Raw genomic sequence first — 7,685 nt, forward strand, 5'->3', positions numbered from 1 at the left:
CTTTCGGAAATTCTCATTTAAAATTCGCGCGCTGTATATTTTCCGATATTTTAAGTTTATGTAGTTTGGCAGCACTGTCCTTAATTACTATGCCAAAAATGAGCGCGATCTGTCAGACAGTTCGTTTACGGCAGCTGTTGAAACCAGTTCACCTCAGTAGTGCGTTGCGAAAAAAACAATGGAAAAAAATATTGGACAAAGAGTTTGCATCAAATTTTGTGTTTCGAACGAAATTTCGTGTGCAGAATCGTTGCGAATGCTACAAAAGGCTTATGGGGAATCAGTTTTATCGAAAACTCAAGTTTATGAGTGGTACAAAGCCTTTCAGGACGGTCGTACGACCGTCGAAGACATTTCGCAACGCACTACTGAGGTGAACTGGTTTCAACAGCTGCCGTAAACGAACTGTCTGACAGATCGCGCTCATTTTTGGCATAGTAATTAAGGACAGTGCTGCCAAACTACATAAACTTAAAATATCGAAAAATATACAGCGCGCGAATTTTAAATGAGAATTTCCGAAAACTTTTCAGTCTTAATGTATATTTATATATTAAATATATGTATTAAATACTTTTAAGTATCATTTAATTATTTGATATAAGCATTATGTGTAAAATACGAATATATCCGAAGTTACTATAATTAGTTCCAACAGTGCTGATATTCCTATGCTTCTAAAAATCATTTAAGTATAATAAAGACATGTTTTAAATTATATTTTAGTACTTTTATTTATGGAACTTTAAAATTAATCAGTAATTCACATAACACAAATAGATAGCATTTAAAGTTTTTGCGTGTTTTACTCTTTATCCGAAATATTTGTATCCTGATATCCAAAGTATCCGAATAGTAGGTATTTAAAACTATTCGGATATTCGAACGATACAGCCATTTTGAGAGGTTTCATGAGTGCTCTTCATGGTCATGACTTGATATGCTTGCAAAGAGATGGTATTCCTTTTTACTAGTTATTATTGATCTACTGAGTAATATAGCTTCTTTGTGTGTTTTCTTTATTGTTGTTTGTTTTGTTTTGTTTTAAAGTGGAAACCCGATGATGTAGCTATGATTATGATTATTAATCCCAAAAAAATTTGGTGAATTTCGATATTGTTGCATTTTCTTTTTATTTAATTGTCTCTTAAATTGCTAGCTCTATGATAGATGTATGCTTATAAATATATAGTCCTGTGGGTAATCTTAATAGTGTTCTATTTTCTTCTCTCACTACTGGTTTCTCTTAAAGTGCTAATCCCATGAAGCAACTATAGTTATGAATATAAATATTATATAATTCCAAATAGTACCTTTGTGTAACTTCGATATTATTATATTATCTTTTCTCTTAATTACGAGGGTCACTATATATATTTTGAGCCTAATAATGAAAAAATACTAATTTGTTGTTGAAAATTGCTTTATTGTTTGTTGAAGTATTCTTGACGTTCGGGAACGATTTTTTATATGTTCAAACAGTTATAGTCGGTTGTTAGACGAGATGCGTGAGTACTCGCATTGTCTTGGTGGAGAATGATCCGACGGTGCCATATTTCACTGAAGACTTTCGGTAAACAAATAGTTGTTTACCATTCGAAATTGACCGTTTGATATCCCGGTATTGGTATAGTTGCCACTTAATCAGTTTTTCCGAAAAACAATCACTCTTGAAACACCCAGTCGACTGCTTGACTGCTGTTTACGTTCCGACTCATATGAGTACGCATATATCCATGATTCGTCGCCTGTTACAATCTTATATACGTTTTTTAAAGCACCGCCATTGTACTTCTTGAACATTTGTGTGCACCAATATGATTGGGTAATATTTTATATATGCTGGCAAAACTTATACCTAGGATTCCCTCAATCTCACAATATGTCGCATGTCGATCTTACATTATCAGTTTTTACACAGTATTAATGTTTTCTGACACAACAACTGATTTTGGACGACCTTCACGAATATGAATTTCGTCAGTGAGCGAACTTCGGGCACTATTAAAATCATTGTACCAGCGTTTCACCGTGGCAAAAGATGTGCATTTGGCTTCATCGCAAAATGTGGTAGTAAGTTAATCGATGCACTCTAGTCCTAATACTCATAATCTACGTCGAAAGTCGAAATAAATTATGGAACGAAAATTTTCTCGCGTTAGTTCCATTTTCTTGAGAACACTCAATTTACAAGTCACTGTAAATAACACGAATAACGCTCTTTTGATAAAAAGTATAAGTTAGGTTATATATAATAATGTCAAACTTTCCTATGAAAACGTCAGATGACACCTCATAATTATTAGTGCTGCTAAGCCTCAAAATATAAATAGTGACCCTCGTATCTATTCTTGAAGTGTTAGTCCTATACGTATAATGTATGATAGCAAGTTTTTACCCAATTTTTTTTAAGTTATCAAAATTTATATATTTGTATCTAATTTTATGATACAAAAATACATACTTATACATACTGAATTGTGATACTTGATTGACATACACTGTAATATACAATTTAACTAAATAATATGAAAGGTATGGATTAAGTTAGTTGTAATGAGTGATTAATGTGTCTGGTTAAATTTTTCTTTGTTCTATGCATTCATCTATACTTTAACTGTTTTATGTGATTTAAATTTTACCTAGTCATGTTCACATCTTCGGAAAATGGTGACTCATTAACAACAACTGAGGATCCCAATGTTGTTAAAACGCGTCGTATTGAAAGAAAGTTTGAAAAAATATACTCAAATATCGATGATTTAGATGAGCAAGCTGCGCAATTCGATGAAAGTTTTGATGCAGCTGTGCAGGAGGATGAGATAAGTAATTTACAAGGCGATTTTTCAAAAATGAGTTGGGATGACAGTATGTCACCGAACACAAATACTCTAGGTGATGTTGGCCAAAATACGCCTGATAATGATATTCAAGAAATAACAACAGGTACAGACTGATATGATTTAATGTTACCAAATACGTTTAAATATTTATGTCTGTATATATGTATGTTATATATATGAAAATATTTCTTAAATACTGAATGAAGAAATTATAATAAGAAATTATACTTATGTTAAATATTTTTGATGAAGTTGAGCTCTAATTGCATATTATATAATATAAAAACTATAACATTTAACAGAATCACAGGACATAATACTTTCTGACACATACACTCTCCACATTAATTTAATTAATAATACTCGTATAATGCATGATTTCTTATACAAACATATAAACTATCTATCGTCTATTTATTAACTAATATTTTTTTTTTAAATTTTGATTTTCGTATTTTATTCTCTCTTCTGTTTACTAACTATTGCTATCCTTTATAAGTAGTTCTTATCTATTGTTTTCGTTTATTTTACACTTTAAAATATATGTACTTTTTATTTTTACAATTATTATTTTTATAGAAGCGAGCGGTGAAATTGACCATTCAACTGATACCACTCCTGTGCCATTCTCGGCGGTTGTGCCCAAAAATGATTTACCTAAACCAAAACCACGATCTGTTGTAGCCACTTCTCCCATTAGTGAATTTGATGACAACTTGTTAACTTCAACACAGGAACAAATCACTACAGAACCATTACTGACTTCAACTGTCGATGTAACAAGTGAAAGCTCAGTATCTGCACCAGTGCCAGTTCCGAAACCACGTTCACAGTTAAAACAGACGGATTCATACAAAAATTTGGCATCCTTAGCTGAACAGTCAGACAGTATTAGTTTACGTAGTTTGGAGTTTACAGAAGATATATCTAAAACAGATGAACCGTCTACAGATATATCTATACGTTCACAACGTGACATGCACACAACTGAAACAGAATCGTTGAACCTACCAGCGAGTCAGTAGATGATGTTGATACCGAAAAATCTGACCAAGCAGATGGAAAAACAACTAGCTTCTATATAGGAGAGTCTAGCCGAAATGTGATTGTAAAAACCACACCTACCAAATCAACCAGTGAATTTATAACTGAAGCAAATGACGCTATGCAAGCCACAATTGAAGCCAAAGATATCTCCTTAATGAAGGAAGTTTCAGTAGATTCTGATGAAAATAATGATGTATTTAAAGAATATGTCACTATGAAACGAGATCAAGAAGAGTATGGAAGTAAATTGATTCGTCAAAGTTCAGATACCAGAAATGATTTACTAGAACAAGAATCGGCTGAGAGTAAACAATCTAAAGATGCTTTAGAAAAATCAGTAGAGAGCACTAAGCTAACAAGCACAGTCTCAACTGATGATTCAATAAAAGAAATTTCTGAAATATCACGCACAGACTCACAGGAATACACAGTATCTACAATCATTACTGAATCACTTGATACGGTTCTTACGGACAAAGGTTATACCTCAGTAGAAAAGAGTGAACTTGAAACGCTTGAAAAGGAAATTCCATTATTTCAAAGCAAATGCAAAGTAATACATTCCCCACAAGATTTACAAGTTTCTGCTGAAGAACCTATGTATAAATCTACAGTTGAAATATCTTCTGCAGAAGCGCAGTTATCATTAGATTCTGCAAGTGATTCCTTAAAAGATATATCAAAAGACATAGAGATGGCAACCGAAATTAAAACTGTATTAGCGTCCAAGGAAAAAGAACCAAGCACAAGTGCATCAATCGATACAGCGAAACTTTCTTATGCTTCAATGCAGGAAGAAGAAGATATATCTTCATTTATTGGTATACCAGACAAAGTACAAGAAGGCATCGAAAAACCATTTGACACTCTACAACAAACTGAGGGACTATTTGAGGGTACTGTAAGAGAAACTCTGAATCGTGAGGCAGTTATGGCACACTACGGTAAAGATGTGTTCAATAATTTGAAACCTGAGACCCTTGATGATCATGGTTCTCTGGGTTTTGTATCAACTGGAACTGGCGAAGATTATAGTTCATCTGAAGAACATGCTGCTAAAGAAGAACATGCATCTCTAGGCTTTATTTCAACAGAAACAGCTGAAGATTTCAGTTCTATGGAAGATTATTATCAAGAAAAAATGGTAAAGGCTAATATTTTAACTGAAGAAGCTACTACACAGAAAAGTTCAAGCAGTAGTACATTTGAAGAAATAACTTCAGATCAAACAATGAAACCATTTGACGTAGTAATACATCGTGTTAAAACTGAATCATCAACAGATACCACAAATCGTTGGTCAGTGCCAGAGATTGATCAATCAAGTTCAAGTGAAAGTTATTACAAAAGTTTTGAAAAATCAGAAAGTCGTCCTTTATCATCAGATATAGAAAATTTATTAACTCAACCAAACTCTTCGGATTATCAAACAGCTGCCGATGCCTCCTCAACGTTTAGAGAAACAACAGAATATGTGAGTGCAGTGAGTTCATTTAGTAGCAGCGGTAAAACTATAAGTTCTCACGAAAGTATGAGAAGTTTGGATTCACAATCGGAAACCTCTGCATATTTAGGTAGCATTGACGTTTCAGAATTATCCGAAACTCTAGTTGCTTCTTCTACTGAAGCAGATGCATTGGAAGCAGAAGAAATCGCACGTTTGCGTGACTTACAGGCTGATGATGAAGACAGTACAGAAAGTTTAGATATGGATGCTGCTGGATACCCCATCGGTGCAAAGCAAAGTTTAATGAAACGTTCTCAAGAAATGATATTCAAACCAAAAGCTGAAGAAATTACTAAGCAGGAAGTTCAGGTGGAAACGGTGAAAGTTGAAGAATTTCCAAAACCAAAAGAAGTTGAGAAAACATGGGGACTTGCTTATCCTATGGAAGAAGTAAAATCCGATGATCTTAAAGATATGGAAAGAACTGAAGATATATTATTATATCATAGCGATTCAAGACACTCCATTGATGAGGCTAAGCTTGCATCTAGTTTGGACGACGGAAGTATACTTTCTGTTAGTATGTCCAGTACATCTAATATCGAAACAGTTGTTGAAAACTTTGAGGATATGGTTGGTTCTGTTGGTTCTTCTTCTTTGACTGGAGTAGATGGTTTTCAATTTTCACATGATGATCCTGTTTCTTCATATCCAGATGAACCATTTATTATGGAAATGGAGAGCAAAGATCAATCACCTCAAGATTCAACTGCTACAACACCACCTGGTGAGGCTCGAAAGCGTGGTCATAAACGCAGTGAGAGCACATCAATTACTGGAGAAACATTAAAAAATTTGACTGATAATGAACTACAAATAGTGGGCGAAAATAAAGAATCGGAAAGCGAATCTGATACTGATCCGTATGAATCAGAATACGCCCGACAATTCCGTTCACCAAATGATAGAAAAGCAAAAAAGAAAAAACAGGCCGCTGCTGAAATGGATCACAGTTTTGAAGCAGAAAAGAGACCATTCACACCATCTCAACTGGTCGCTGAGGTTATTGTGGAAGATGCTGCAACGGAGGAGTTAGAAGCAGAGCAAGCTATGATCGAAGAAAGGAGACCATCACAAAATATGCAAGATTATTCTAATATACCAGATATAACAGTGACAGAACATACGCAAAAATCACCGATACTGGAGGAAGAAACAGATAAGTTTGAAGAAAAAACGCTATACAAAATGAAAACACAAGAAGAGTTAAATAAAGCAGCGGATGTGCCACTATATCAAAAATCTCGCACTGAATTAGAAGAGGAAAACTTTCAGAAATTAGTGCAAGAGCAATATAAACAAAAATTGGCAGAACTGCAGCGAGCACAAGATTCAGACTACGATGAAAATAAAGCACCCGACTCGCCGGATTCTTTCGAAATGGTAGACCAACCTGATATATCAGATGAATTTGTGATTATTGAAGAAGTAGCTAAAGAAGCAAATGAAGTTGATTTGGGTGGTAAAAGTATAAAAATAAAATCAACCAAATATGAATCGAAACATGATGAAGATGTAGAAAAAATAATAATAAAGTCTGCACCTGCTGACCCCAAGCTTGGTTCACAAATTTATCGAGATGATTTGAATTTTGAGTTTGAAGAAAGTCCTCCGACAGCTGGAAGTAGCAGTGATCAACAAGATGAGAGTGATTCCGGTGAAAGCGCGGCGGCTAACAAACGTTGGGTAGAAATGCAGTTGACTGATGCGCAATTACGATATCCATATGATATAACCGGTGGTGTGCTTGAAGATATCAAAGAAGAAGATGGAGAATTCGAAGTTGGCAGCAGTCGCATTAGTAGTTTTAAAGATTCATTTTCTAGCACACCTGAATATGATGTCTTAGCGGCTCGTCGATACTTCTCACGTGGAGAACATGATGACATATCTATGAGCAGTTTGCAAGAATTTGAGTCATTGGAGCAAGCAATATCGTTGGAAAATCGTAATAAAACTCATCAAGGTTCCACAGATTCAAGTAATGGTAGTTTTACGAGGCGTTATATTGTTCGTCATAGCGGCAGTGGCAATGCACAAGGAGATGATATTTCCATATCTAGTTTAAAAGAATTTGAAGGCTTGGAAAATGCATGTATCGAAGCGCATTTAATAGAAATAAAAGCTAAGGAAGAGGCGGCATTACTATCACGTTCCGATGAATCGAATAAATCGAATGGAAGCGATCGTGGCAATGGCGTTTCTAATGTTGTAGTCACCAAAGTCACACGAACCGTTACCCACACGGAAGCAGCACCTGGACAACAAAATATTGAGGCATTATTAAA

General features: G+C 34.6%; 1 pseudogene; it reads left to right on the plus strand.

Annotated features, from left to right (window-relative positions):
• The first annotated feature begins 2,648 nt into the window (after positions 1-2,648).
• LOC119667689 lies at positions 2,649-7,677 on the plus strand (annotated as a pseudogene).
• Positions 7,678-7,685: the final 8 nt, after the last annotated feature.

This window comes from Teleopsis dalmanni, chromosome 1 (genome assembly GCF_002237135.1).
Source record: "Teleopsis dalmanni isolate 2A chromosome 1, ASM223713v2, whole genome shotgun sequence".
NCBI classification, from domain to species: domain Eukaryota; kingdom Metazoa; phylum Arthropoda; class Insecta; order Diptera; family Diopsidae; genus Teleopsis; species Teleopsis dalmanni.